This window comes from Cupressus sempervirens, chromosome 10 (assembly GCF_028749045.1).
Source record: "Cupressus sempervirens isolate cs-2001-9-10 chromosome 10, ASM2874904v1, whole genome shotgun sequence".
Lineage (NCBI taxonomy): Eukaryota > Viridiplantae > Streptophyta > Pinopsida > Cupressales > Cupressaceae > Cupressus > Cupressus sempervirens.
Window position 1 is genome coordinate 113,335,140 of NC_143127.1, and position 13,812 is coordinate 113,348,951.

At 35.2% G+C, this 13,812-nt stretch overlaps 1 pseudogene; it reads right to left on the reverse strand.

The window, feature by feature from the left end:
• Positions 1 to 1,406: 1,406 nt before the first annotated feature.
• LOC149532858 (uncharacterized) overlaps positions 1,407 to 13,812 on the reverse strand; it is a 178,311-nt pseudogene continuing 165,905 nt past the window's right edge.

The following is a 13,812-nucleotide window of genomic DNA, read 5'->3' on the forward strand; positions in this document are numbered from 1 at the left end:
CTAGATGGTATAAATAAAAGTGGACATTAAGGTGGACGATATGGCTCTTGAGAATAAAAGATTGCATCAAGAAGTCGAGGATAACACTAAGTACACTCTTAATTTGTGACAAAATTTTCTAGATGGGTTGGACCATAAAATGCAAGGCTACATGTAGGCCTTGCCAAAAAAAATTATCACATTCAAATGCACTATACCAGAGTAGGTCACCCAACCTAAAGTTTTGATTTGGTGTAATGGCTCTTTAGTAAATTTAAACACTATCAAAAGGAAATGTACACTCAAAAAGACTAGGAATGACAATGAAGGAATGACCATGAAAGAATAGAAGGAAGAAGACCATGAAGCCTAGAGTGAAGACCTCAAATGCCTTGCTATAGACTAGGAGGCAATAAAAAATGCCTAATGGATTTGTTGTTGTTGATGTTATTTCTACTAGTCATTGGGGTCTATTGCTTTATTTTGATATTTTGTGCACCTTGTCTAATTTTCTTGCTAAAAACTTTGTTAATTTTTTAGATACTGCTAGTTTTGGTTTAGAAGCTTCAATGCTAATATCACCAGTAAAATGTTAGACTGGATGGATATTATAGCTAAGTTTTGATGGATATTTTAGTTAATGTTCATAGTTTTAGTAGTGGTAACTCTTAGAACAATGATGGTTTTTTATTATTTTGCCTGAATGTAGTGCACTAGGCTGCAATGATTAGTGTTGTGCTAGCTCTTCGATTGGTTGTGATGCCCCTTGTATGTGCTAGCTTCTCGATGCTTGGTCGTCTTTCTTGGATTTGAGGTTCTCTCCTTGCCTTCTTAATAAAAAATTATGTTGGTAATTTTATTTTAAGTATTATTTTATTGTTTTTAATCCTCTCACCTTTCTTCTTATCTTTCTTTTTAACCATCTCTTTAAATGTATTTTTTAAATTTTTCTTTCATTTAATTTGTTCACTTTGTAAAATTATATATTTGCTTTCCAAATTTCTATACTTTTTCTTATAGAAATTTTTTTAAATGATAGAAACTTAAGTAAGAAAATATATAATTTCCAACTATAACCTTTCGTGTACCATAAAAAGCATAGCATTATAGACAAATTAATGTCATTTACAAGAGAAAGCTCCTCATATCAAAATATAGAATACCTAAAGGATAGAGGCCCGTGGCTATACAGCCACGAAAATGCACTTCCTTCACATTGCTTTTTCCAACTTTTTAAAAAATTGACTAAGTCCTCTCCTTCGTATGAAAGTGCATTTTCGTGGCTGTATAGACGTTGCCAGGATAGAGAATATCAATTGATAACTATAGTTTATGTTTCAATGTCACCAAGGATGGTAGGTAATCATTTTTTGTAAATAACTCTATTGAATGGAGGAGACATTGCTGCGCGGGAGAAGCAATTGACATTAGTTATTATAATCAGCAATCCATTGTTGGACGATCATTATATCTTTTTGTTGTTGGACGATCATCACCATTACTCGACACAATATCTTCACAATGCGTTCCTGCGTGGCATTCAATTCTTGTAAGATAATACCATTTCTCTTTCATTGCAGAATGGAGAACCAAACAAATTCTATACCAACTTACCATCTTCGGTCGCCAAAGCTACAATGGTTTCGGAAATATTCGCCAACACGCTGAAATTTCGTCCAGAACATGCGCAGTTAAATTATATTAACAACCGATTCAAAAATAAATAAAAACATTAACAGGCATTAAACCTCATATGAAAAAGAGTTTACCTTCCACTGCTCCATGGATCTCTTAATCCGTTGGAAAAGATGATATTGCTTCTAAATTCTTTTAACACTTGTTTTATGTCCTGCACTTTAATTGTAGCGACTCATATCTTAACAAAAATCAATCAAAAGCATGATGTCCAGTCTGTGTAACTGTAATTATAACTTAACTAAGATATACATTCCTCAATAAAATTCCACAGTAAGTTAAAAATTACATACGTGTCCTCCGAATTCAGTTGCTGCCCAGTGTGGGCGGGGCACAACTCCGTATTTTTTGTAGCAATTGATATCGAACACGGAGGGCCGTAACATAGTTGTCCCGGGGGGATTGCTTATTGGAAACACTATTTCGGTGCAAGTCTGCGGATGAGGAAAATATGTTAGACATTGACAGCATAAATATATCTTTATTGTTCTTACAAAGAAAGAATTCTGAGAGACCTACCATTCCCATCCGGGATAAGTCATTGGACTCAAATTCAAGAAAGAAGCTCCAGATGCTATTCTGGCTATAGTGTCTTCGTCTCCGGGTAGGCTGTTGATGGCCACCCTTAAACATCACACACTAAGGGAAGAATTAAGTTTGGGAAAAAAAATCAACTTTGACTATTTAATACTTTTGGTTTAAGAATTAAGCTTAGTGTATGATGTTTAAGCCGTTCCGCTGTTGATGACTATGCAAATCTGCAGTAAGTCATAGAACTAAATCAATGAGAAACATGATTGGTATGCATAGAAAGTTTGGTTAGTGCGCTTAATTACTCCTTTAACAAGTTGAAAATTGTATTGTGCTGCGTTATCGTATATATCCTCCAGATATTTCTGCAGGAGGAATACCGAGTTAACAGATTTCGACCAGCACAATGTCTAATATTGTATTTACCATTTTCTCTTTTAAAAATTGAAAAAAATTGAAAAAATCAAATTATCTAAATTTTTGGCAATTATTCTTCATGATCTGTATGTTTTTTAAAGAAAACAGTAAGAACTGAAAAAATTAGATGTCAAAAAAAATTCTAACTTTTGGCACCACCTTCACTTACTGGCAAGTGTTCAATATTTTACTTAGGTTTTGCAAGCCTTGGGAGCTCGACGCAATTTCATCCATCATGCCCCACGATTCGTTGATTCTTCGCGAGCAGATGTCGCTTGCATTCTGCTCCGTAGTCTAAAATGTCAAATTTGATTGTAATAATAGTGAGTGTAAGCTGAAAGAGATGAGTGACCATACTCTGAAAACATTTGTGACAACGCTACCAAAACTATAGGTTGGTATTATGTCATCGAAGTAAAGGAGAGGCGCAGATGATGCAAGGGCGCCAATTGTTATGTGTGGATACTTTAGTAGTCGAAACCATGCAGATAGCACTGTGAAAATAGCATTTCAATGGATAAGTCAGAGATGTTTTCTATGACAAGTTAAATTGTGATATTGTTATGAGGATTTAACTATGTAATTTTCTAGTTAAATTTATTGACTCATATTTAGTGAGTAGCCATTCACACATCCATCTCTCATCAGAATAAATAGAACACTTAACACTCATTTCCACCAAATACAATGACTGAACAATTGTCAGCGTTTAATGTTTTCTTCAAATCTACAATGACGATTGCACAATCAGCCAAGGCCTGCATGGATGTGAAATAACCCATCGTGCTTGCATTTGCACACGCTTCCTTTTCTCCCCCAAATGGCATTGATGTCCCATGATAGCGGTGTTGTATATCTTACAACAATTAGCCCTAATAATACACTCCTTAAAGCAGAATCCCGAAAATATACTAAATTTATTCTGCAATAATCAGTATGGAACTAAAGAGAAATCATTACACTACCTCTATGTATACGACAAGAGCTTTAAAGTTAGGAGCCTGTTCTATCATTATACCCACATTTAAGTCGCTTGTAATGTCTTGTTCATCAACCAATCATACCAATATTGGAGAATTATTTTGGGCCCCACCCCAACTGGAATTGTCCATGAAACATAAGCCAAGATAACCAGAGTTGTATAAAGAAGGCCCAAATTCAACTGATAAAGTTTTAATGAATTGGGTCGTCTGTGAACGATATATACAAAGATTAACTTATATATAAAAATTTTGCTCAGCAGTTAAAAACTGCTCGGCACATGAAGGTGCCGAGTGCCAGTTTTGCCCAACACTTGCTCGGCACTTGAAAGTGCCGAGTCAGAGATTGCTCGGCAATTGAAGGTGCTGAGTAAGCTTTGCACACAAAGGAAAAAGTTCAGCAGCAAAAAGATGCCGAGTGAGCTTAACTCCAACTGAGAAAGAGGATGTCGAGTGTTATGTTCAACTAAAAAATTATAACTTAGAAATATTCTAACGTGAATGGTTTCACCATTAAAACCAAAGAGCCAAGCTTTAACCTTTCAACCAAGTTTCTCAAATACAATAAATAGAAGAGGAAGAACAATAGATTCAAGTATGCCTGCTTACATTTCTATTCAACTAAGATTTAAACTATTACAAAATCTAGGAGCATTCGGCTTCAACCAGAAAACCCTAAAACAACCCTAAACTGGTAATACTTCAAAAAAATTTGAACTTGCAACTCTAATGGTTGCATACAATGGTGCTTGGAGCAATCACTGCTTCAACAGGACAAATCTAACAATAACAAACTTACAGAGAGAATAGGGGAAATACGTGCAACTACAGGCACAAACTTCTTTTCTTCTTCCTTCTTCTGCTCTCCTCTGCAACTACTGATCTGCTTGATCTCTATGAATGAATGAATAAAACATTCCTTTTTTCTCATTTCCAAATTTGAAAATCTCACCTACCTGCATTAATTTTTTTAAGTTGTTTTGCTGGTCGTCAAGTGGTAGGTGGGCATTTGGCTCTAGGGTCAAGACAACCACTGTATTGAATATTCCAACACTCCCCCTTTGTCCCGAGCCAAACAAAACAAGGATCACAGCTGATCCACATCAACTACACCAAGACTCTCTCTTAGGTGTACAAAAGTTCCAATTCCTAATGGCTTTGTAAATATGTCTGCTAGCTGCTGCCCAAACCTGCAAAATTCCATCTTGATATCCCCATTCTCCACCAACTCTCTGATGAAGTGATATCTGATCTCTATATGTTTACTTCTCCTATGGAAGACTGGATTCTTGGACAATGCAATTGATGAGATGTTGTCACAATAAATTGTGGTTCCATCCTCTTTCCTTTCATTCAAATATGTCAAGATCCTTCTTAACCAAATAGCTTGACATGTTGTTGTATTTGCTGCTATGTATTCAACTTCTGCTATAGATTGAGCAACAATAGGTTGATTCTTGGATGCCCATGAAATTGCACCTGATTCCGTATGAAACATGTATCTGGAAGTGCTCTTCCTATCATCTATACTTCCAGCCCAATCACTATCCGTGTAACCAACTAACTTCAAATCATCATTTGCAGTATACAAAATTCCAAATCCATTGGTACCTTCACATACCTTAGGATCTGCTTTCCCGCTTGCCAATGGGAATCCTTTGGTGTTTCCATAAATCTAGAAATTAGACTTACTGCATGCATTACATCTAGCCGAGTTGCGGTTAAGTACATTAAACTTCCAACCATACTCTTGTATAGTGTTGGATCCACTCTTTTGTTGCTGTCTTCTTTGCTCAACTTCAGACCTACTGTTGTTGGTGTGGGGGCTGCCTTACTATTCTGCATTTTAAATCTCTCCAAGATCTACCCTGCATATTTTTCTTGAGAGATGAAGATGCCATCATGCATTTGTTTTAATTCTATGCCTAGAAAGTACTTCAAGAGACCTAGATCCGTCATCTCAAATTCATTTTTCATGGCCTCTTTGAACTCACCAATTAGAGCCTTGTCATTACCAGTAAAAATTAAATCATCTACATACAAGACAACAATTAACACATTTTCATTTGTTGCCTTGATGTAGAGAGTAGGCTCATCGTTGCTTTTGCTAAAGCCATTTCTCATTAAATATGAGTCAATCCTATTGTACCATGTCCTTGGAGCTTGTTTGAGCCCATAAAGAGCTCTCTTCAATCTATATACTTTTTTCTCTTCACCTACAACTTCATAACCAGGTGGCTGCTCCACATATACTTCTTCCTTCAATACACCATTTAGGAAGGCAGAGTTCACATCCATTTGAAATACCTTCCACTTGTGCTGAGCTGCAATTTCTATGGTAGCACGCACGGTTTCTATTCTTGCAACAGGGGCATATGTCTCATCATAGTCTCTTCCATACTATTGTTTGTAGCCCTTGACTAGCAGCCTTTCCTTATGCCTATCAATCTTGCCTTCAGCATTGCATTTGGTCTTGTAGACCCATTTCACTCGAATGACATGCTTCTTGGGAGGCAAATCAGTTAGCTCCCATGTCTCATTCCTTTCTATAGCATCTATCTCCTCATCCATGGCTTTACACCATTTCTTCTCTTTGATTGCTTCTTTAAAATATATTGGATCACTATGAGAAAATAATGCAAAATTAACACTCTCATCATAATCTTCATACCTTTCATCTTGGTATATCTCCTTAAGACTCTTGGTCTTTCTTGGTAATAGGGAGGAGAGTGTGGGATCATAATCTTCACTGCTACTGCATTGCCGAATGGCTCAATCTTCACTGGTACTTAGCACTGACACTCAGTCATGCCTAGAGGAGCTCGACAATGTCTAAATCTGCTTGCCTTTTCTTCTACTTACTCTTTCTTCTTGCTGTTCATCAACATATTCTTCACTCATAATTGGAACTTTACTAGAAGTGCTTGGTGACTCATCAATTGAACCATACCAAGATTGATTTTCAAGAAATTCCACATCTCTTGAAAGACTTATCTTGTTGTTCAATGGGTCATATAACCTGTATGCCTTTGATTCTGAGCTGTACCCTATGAAGATGCACTTCACACCTTTGTCATCTAATTTATGCCTTTTCTCTTTAGGCACATGTGCACATGCAACACATCCAAACACCCTTAGGTGTTCAACTGTCCATCTTCCTCGTGACCATGCTTCCATTGGGATTTTATCATGAACTGCCTTTGTAGGACACCTATTAATTAGGTAAACTATTATTGCCATAGCCTCTCCCCAAAATTCAGTTGGGAGACCTTTTTCTTTCATCATGCTTCTTGCCATTTCAACAATGGTCATGTTCTTTCTTTCAGCCACTCCATTCTGCTATGGTGTGTAGCTGGCTATGAGCTCTTTCTTTATACAATGTTTTCTGCAAAAATTTACAAAAGAATTGGGGTATATCCCCTCCTCTATCTGATCTAAGGACCTTGATATAGTGTCCACATTCTCTTTTAGCTTGGGCTTTAAATTCTACAAATTTATCAAATGCTTAAGATTTATTCTTTAAGAAATACACCCATGTCCTATGACTGAAATCATCAATGAATGTCATAAAATAAGTACTCCCCCCAATGGAAGTAACTTGCATAGGACTGACTAGGTCAGTATGCACTAATTCTAATGGATATCTAGCCCTCCTAGAATTTTTAGAATTAAAGGGAAGCCTATGTTGCTTACCCAAAATACAAGCCTCACACTTGTCACATAAATTTTTTATACATGCAAACATTCTACCATTCTTTTATTTGACAAAAAATTTAAACCAACATAGCCTAGATGACCATACCTGAGGTGCCATAGCCATGAGGGGTCTTCAATCACACTCCTTAGAGTTGATGGTGTGGGAGGTGCAACACCAACTTGAGATGAGAAACATGTCTTTATCTTCAAGGGAAACATTTTGTTCTTTGTCATTTGAACTGCTGCAAGTAAGTTCTTGCTCCCATCCTTTTCATGAATGAGACACCTATCATTTTTCATTAGCACTTTGTATCCATTTTGAATGAGCTAACCAATGCTCATCATATTGTGCTTCATACCAAGGGCAAAATACACATTTTGTATTTCTTTCTTCTCACCTTTCTTGGTGTGGACCATAATAGATCCTTTGCCAACAACTGGTAGGGTTCCACTGTTACCCATTTTAATCTCAAATTTGAAACTCTTGTTAATGAATGAAAATAAGGTTTCATTTCCACTCATGTGGTTGCTACATCCACTGTTGAGGTACCAAACCTCAGGGATTTCTTCTTCACCAACATTACACATGATGAAGGCAGTGGCATTGTTTCCACTTCCCATGTTAACATTAGCCACATTTGCTTGTCCTGACTGATCACTTTGCTTCTTCCAGGATTCACTTGCATAATGCCCATATTTATGACAGTAGTAACATTCTAAATTACTCTTATTTGAGTTGCAATTTTTCTTACCTCCTCTTGAAGTATTTTGAGAGCTACTTGCTCCATTTGCTCTTCCTAAGCTTTCTGCTGCAACATTCCTTTGTCCTCCATTACCTCAGGCTCTTCCTCTAAAGTTTCTGCTTGAGCCATTTCTTCTTCTCCCCCATCCCCTTGGATTTGACTGAGCCTTGAATGCTTGCTCTTAGGAATAAGAAGATGTAGATCTATTGATCCTATGCTCATGGGTTTGAAAAGTATCCATCAACTCATCCATTATCAAAATAGTGAGGTCTTTTGCCTCTTCTATGGTCATGACCAAATTGTCATATTTATGAGGTAAACTCCTCAATATATTTTTCACTATCCTCTGCTCTTGATAGTCTTCTCCATTTGACTTCAATTGGTTAATCACATTTGAGGTCCTTGAACTGAAGTCTACAACTGATTCATTCTCCTTCATTTGAAGGTTCTCAAACTCCCTCGTGATGTTCTGTAGCTTTACAGTACAGACTTTATCAGACCCCTTGAAGTTTGTCTCAAATATATCCCATGCTTCCTTTTCATAATTTGCTACTGCAATCTTTGGAAATATTGTCTCTGTCATTGCTACTTCAATAAGACTTAATGCCTTTGCATCTTTCCTCCTTGACTCTTTCAAATGAGTCTTCTGTGCATTTGTGAGAGCAGCATACTGAGTTGGATCAGTCACATCATTGAATCCATTAACTACAAACTTCCACAAATCATTTGCAACCATAATGGTTTTCATTTTCTTTGCCCATGTATCATAATTTTGCCCATTGAAGGGTGGTGGCGGTTGCCATATCTTTCCTACATCTTTTGCCATGTCAAATATCCCAAGGAAAAAAATGCCCTAACTCACTATGGATGTGGGGCCTCAAAGCTTTGATACCATGTGAGAAATAAAAATCAAACTTAAACTCACAACCCTAAACCTAAAATTTTGCTCAGCACTTAAAAACTACTCGGCACATGAAGGTGCCGAGTGCTAGTTTTTCTGGCACTTGCTTGACACTTGAAAGTGCTAAGTCACAGATTGCTTGGCACTTGAAGGTGTCGAGTGACAGGCAATAGGTGTCAAGTAAGCTCGGCATACAAAGGAAAAAGTTCAGCACCAAAAGGATGCCGAGTGAGCTTGGCTCCAATTGAGAAAGAGGGTGTCGAGTGTTCTGTTCCATTGAAAAATTATAACTGAGAAATATTCTAACGTGAATTCTTTCACCATTAGAACCAAAGAGCCAAGCTTTAACCTTTCAACCAAGTTTCTCAAACACAATAAATAGAAGAGGAAGAATAATAGATTCAAGTATGCCTGCTTGCATTTCTATTCAACTGAGATTTAAACTATTACAAAATCTGGGAGCATTTGGCTTCAACCAGAAAACCCTAAAACAACCCTAAACTGGTAATACTTCAAAAAAATTTGAACCTGTAACTCTAATGGCTGCATACAATGGTGCTTGGAGCAATCATTGCTTCAACAAGACAAATCTAACAATAACAAACTTACAGAGAGAACATGGGAAACACGTGCAACTATAGGAACAAACTTCTTTTCTTCTTCCTTCTTCTGCTCTCCTCTGCAACTACTGATTTTCTTGATCTCTATGAATGAATGAATAAAAATATCTTTTTGTCTCATTTCCAAATTTAAAAATCTCACCTACCCGTATTAATTTTTTCTGGCTGTTTTACTGGTCGTCAGATGATAGGTGGGCATTTGGCTCCAGGGGCAAGACAACCACTATATTAAATATTCCAACATATATATATATATATATATAAAATTTTGCACATATTTTTTACTTGAAATTTATAATATCAATGGAACTTATTGTTAAAAAATGACTCCTCGTAAACATGTAGTCGACATATTCTCGATGTCAATCACCTTTTACTTTAGTGGTGGTTGACTTATTCTTGAGTACAAAATCTTGTATGTGTTACAGATGGCGATTTATGCTCAAGGATAGATATATAGAGAATTAGAAAAAAATGCAACAGAAAACACAAGAAAGACTTTTATTCATTCAATCTCTAAAACGATCACATTTCTGAGAAGTAGAGCTAAGGGTAGAAATTAAAGCTACAGTCTCTAGTAGAAATTATAGAAATATCATGCAAAACAAATTTTGAGAAGCCATTCGAACTGATTGATAAAATGATCAATGGAATTGAAAGAACATATTATGGTGGTAAAGATATGATCATCATTTTTTACATTGAGGATAAGATATAGACAAGTATCAATTATCTATATATTCATCATTCATCATTGAAGTTGAGGCTCATTATCTGATTTTGGAATTTTAGAAACTAGATCTTGTAGACTCAACTTGAAATTTTTAGATCATTCAATGTAACAAAGTCTTAGAACTTGACAAGTCACTATAGTCTTTCATATTAACTAACACTATTCAATGTGTCGATCTAGTTCTATTCCTATTTTCTCTTTTATTTCATATCGAGATTGAAGGGGTCACTCCTACATACAAGGGTTTTTTGTTTAAAACAAAATTATTATTTTTTATTTAAAATATAAAATATTAACTTAATTATTTGAAGTTTAAAAATTAATATTTTTAAATTATCTTAGTTTTAAAATTAATACAAAATCAATTATGTGTTCCCCCTAAAAAGGAAAAAGCCATGCATTTTCACTTTTGTGGGCGGCAAGTGACCAAGGTAGAGGAAATGCACGAAAGTAAAAGTTTAGAATAATTTTTAGATTAATAGATTGATCCAAAATCTATTACATCTCCTTTCTACCAAATCACAATAACATTTATAGAAATCTCTTATTGGAGACAGTAGTTGGAGAATATATGATTTTCTATAGTGAGATGTTTTTGGATTTGTAGAAGGTGCTTTTGTCAAATACTAACAAAACATGGTTTCAGTTTTCTACCTATTTCATTTCTTTAATACATTTTTTTTTTATGTGTGTGGTTAATGTTTATTTGTAGGGTAAGAGAGATCTTCTTTGTTTTACCTCACGACATGTTTTTTTGAAAACTAGGGTTTTGATGGAGAAACATTAAAGATTTACACAAGTCATACCTTCGCAAGTATGTGAATTTCTATTCTTTAAATGGAATTTTTTTCTAATTTGGTTTTAATAAAAATGATACAAACCTCTAAAAAAACTATAGGCTATACATGCTCTCATATAAATTTCCCTCAGAAAAAATATTCACATCTCTCCCTCTTTCTTCCAATTTGCTATTGTAGGCTGCATTTGGACCAAGCTATTGAGCAAAATAAATTTTCTTGGGTTGCGTCTTGTCTTCATCAAGAAAATGGGGAGAGGGGAGGTTTTAGCAACAAAAATGTTGAATAGTTTAGGCATTATTGTATTTTCCCTCTATGATTTAAGATTATATTATTCTATCACATTATTTATTTATTTCATTAAGGCTATCCAATTCTATTAGACCACTATTTCACTATAGTTTAATATATAAAAGACTTGTCCTCATCTCCATTAAAATACAACTGAGATGTAAAAGAGAATGAAAAACCCAAAGCATTACTATCATGAATTAGATAATTTTGGCATTTCAATGAGATCCTAAACAAAATGGTACCATAGATTTATATATTTCAATGAAACCCTAAGTAAAAATGAAATAGTAGTTTGAGTTTGATAATTGTTTGACATCTTTGAACTAGAAGATATGGACATAGACAAAAGATAAATTTAGTGTAATCAAGGTTAAGTTTTGCTTCTCTAACTTAGTGTAGTAGTATGTAGATGGAGTGGTTAGAAAGAGGGACAACTTAGAGAAATATGTGGGTTAGGATTAAAGCCATGAAGAAGGATAAGTTTCTTCCATTAAATTTTGCAATTCAAACTTAGTAGATGGGACATAATTTGAACCAAAAGGAAATTGATGTTATTTCCTATACTGAGGAATTTTACAAACTCACTATTAGGGGTGTATTGGAAGATGAAGATGAGAAAGGGTGAGGTATCTCACTAGATAGAGGTATAACATATAAGGTGCGATAGGGTTGAATGTTCCAAAGATCTTAGGTGAATGCTTTTAGTTAGCAATTAGGGACAATAAAGAGTGAAGAGAAAATAAGAAAGGAAACATGGTAGAGGTAGAGGGAATACACGTAGTGATGGGGGTAGTTACCTAAATAATAAATTATAGTGAAAATGACTAAAAATGGTAAGGAAACAAATTCAAAAAAAAAAATGAAGATACAAACGATGAGGTAGGTTTTGGTCAAGACAGGGATATAATTAGTTTACAAGAAGAAGATATAATTTTAATGAAGTGGGGTACTCCTCATACAATTTTCCCATGTGTGTATAGAAAAATTAGAGGGAATACAAGAGGGTACACTTGGTAGAAGAAGAAGAATTAGAGGAAGTGAATGTTGGAAATGTCGATCTAGTCATGGAAGAATATTTTCTTATGTTCAGAGGGAGTCCATCATAGCAACTACTATAACCAAGAGTGACTATCTTCAAGCCATAATGTAAAAGTGAAGGTAGAATGTGTAAAATGATTGCTGATTAAGGCTGATATGATAATTTGGTATCTTGTGAGATGGTTAGTACATTGCACTTAGAGAGAATTCTTCATGGAAGGCCTTATAAGGTAGCATGGATGATGAATAATTAGAGGATTTTTAATTAAGAAAGAGCCTATGTTGAGTTTACTATTTAGGATTGTTGGTGTAAATACATATTCACTATTTACACTTACTTAAGTTTACTTAGGTTAATGCGTTATTTTATTATTTTGCATTATTTTATTATTTTATTTTGGTAGACACTTAGGAGTTTGTGCACCTTTTTGAGTTGTCATGTTAACAACATAGGAGTACACAACTCTATTTTAGCACATGGTGTCTACAACACTAATTTGTGTCTCACACCCTTGTAGGCTTATCCTCTCATCACCGCACTTACTTCTGTGCTTATTGGAGTATAACCCATATCTAGAGGACATGTTCCTAGTTTTATGAATTATCATGTAGCTAATTTTGAGGCATTCTAGATGTATCTTAGAGGCCTTTATATATAGGCACTCCTAGTCTACTCTTAGCATGGCATATTGAATTAATATATCATCATTCTGATCATACTCTCTCTCCTAGTCTACAGTTGTGTTTGTGTTTGAGTTCTTAGATCTTGGGTGAATTTTTTTCTTACGAAAATTCTTACATGGTATTAGAGCTTGGAGATTTTCTCATCAAATAGTCATTTTAGACCATCGTTGCTTATGCACCTCAACCTAAATTTGGAGTACTGTAGAAATTACGAGCTTCTAGAGCTAGATTTGACCTTGCCATTATGTCCAGAATGTTGATTCAATGAAGATCAACTATAAACTCAGCTACTTTGGCCCAAAGTCCATTGTGAGACAATTTTTTTTTGCAAATCAAAACCTAGAGGCCTCAATTTGCAGTTCAGGTATGGTCACTTTTTGCAGATTTCATTAATCTATTTGGATCTACATTATTTTCTCCTTATTTTTGTCATATATTTCTTGCAAAATTTTGGAAATTTTTTGCCCTTCAGGCACTTAGCGGATTAATTTTTTTAAATAGAACCAGGCACTAACACCCCAGCTCTACCATTTGGAGGAATATTTTATTTGTTCATAGGAGAAATTCTTTTTAAATCTATGAGCATATTCCTTTGTTTACAGTCAAAAGCCATACCATAGCCAAAAATCCATAGTGGACATTCAATTAAAATATGGGTGGAACCTTTGACACCCGACCACTTCACAACCAGTGGCCATGCTCTT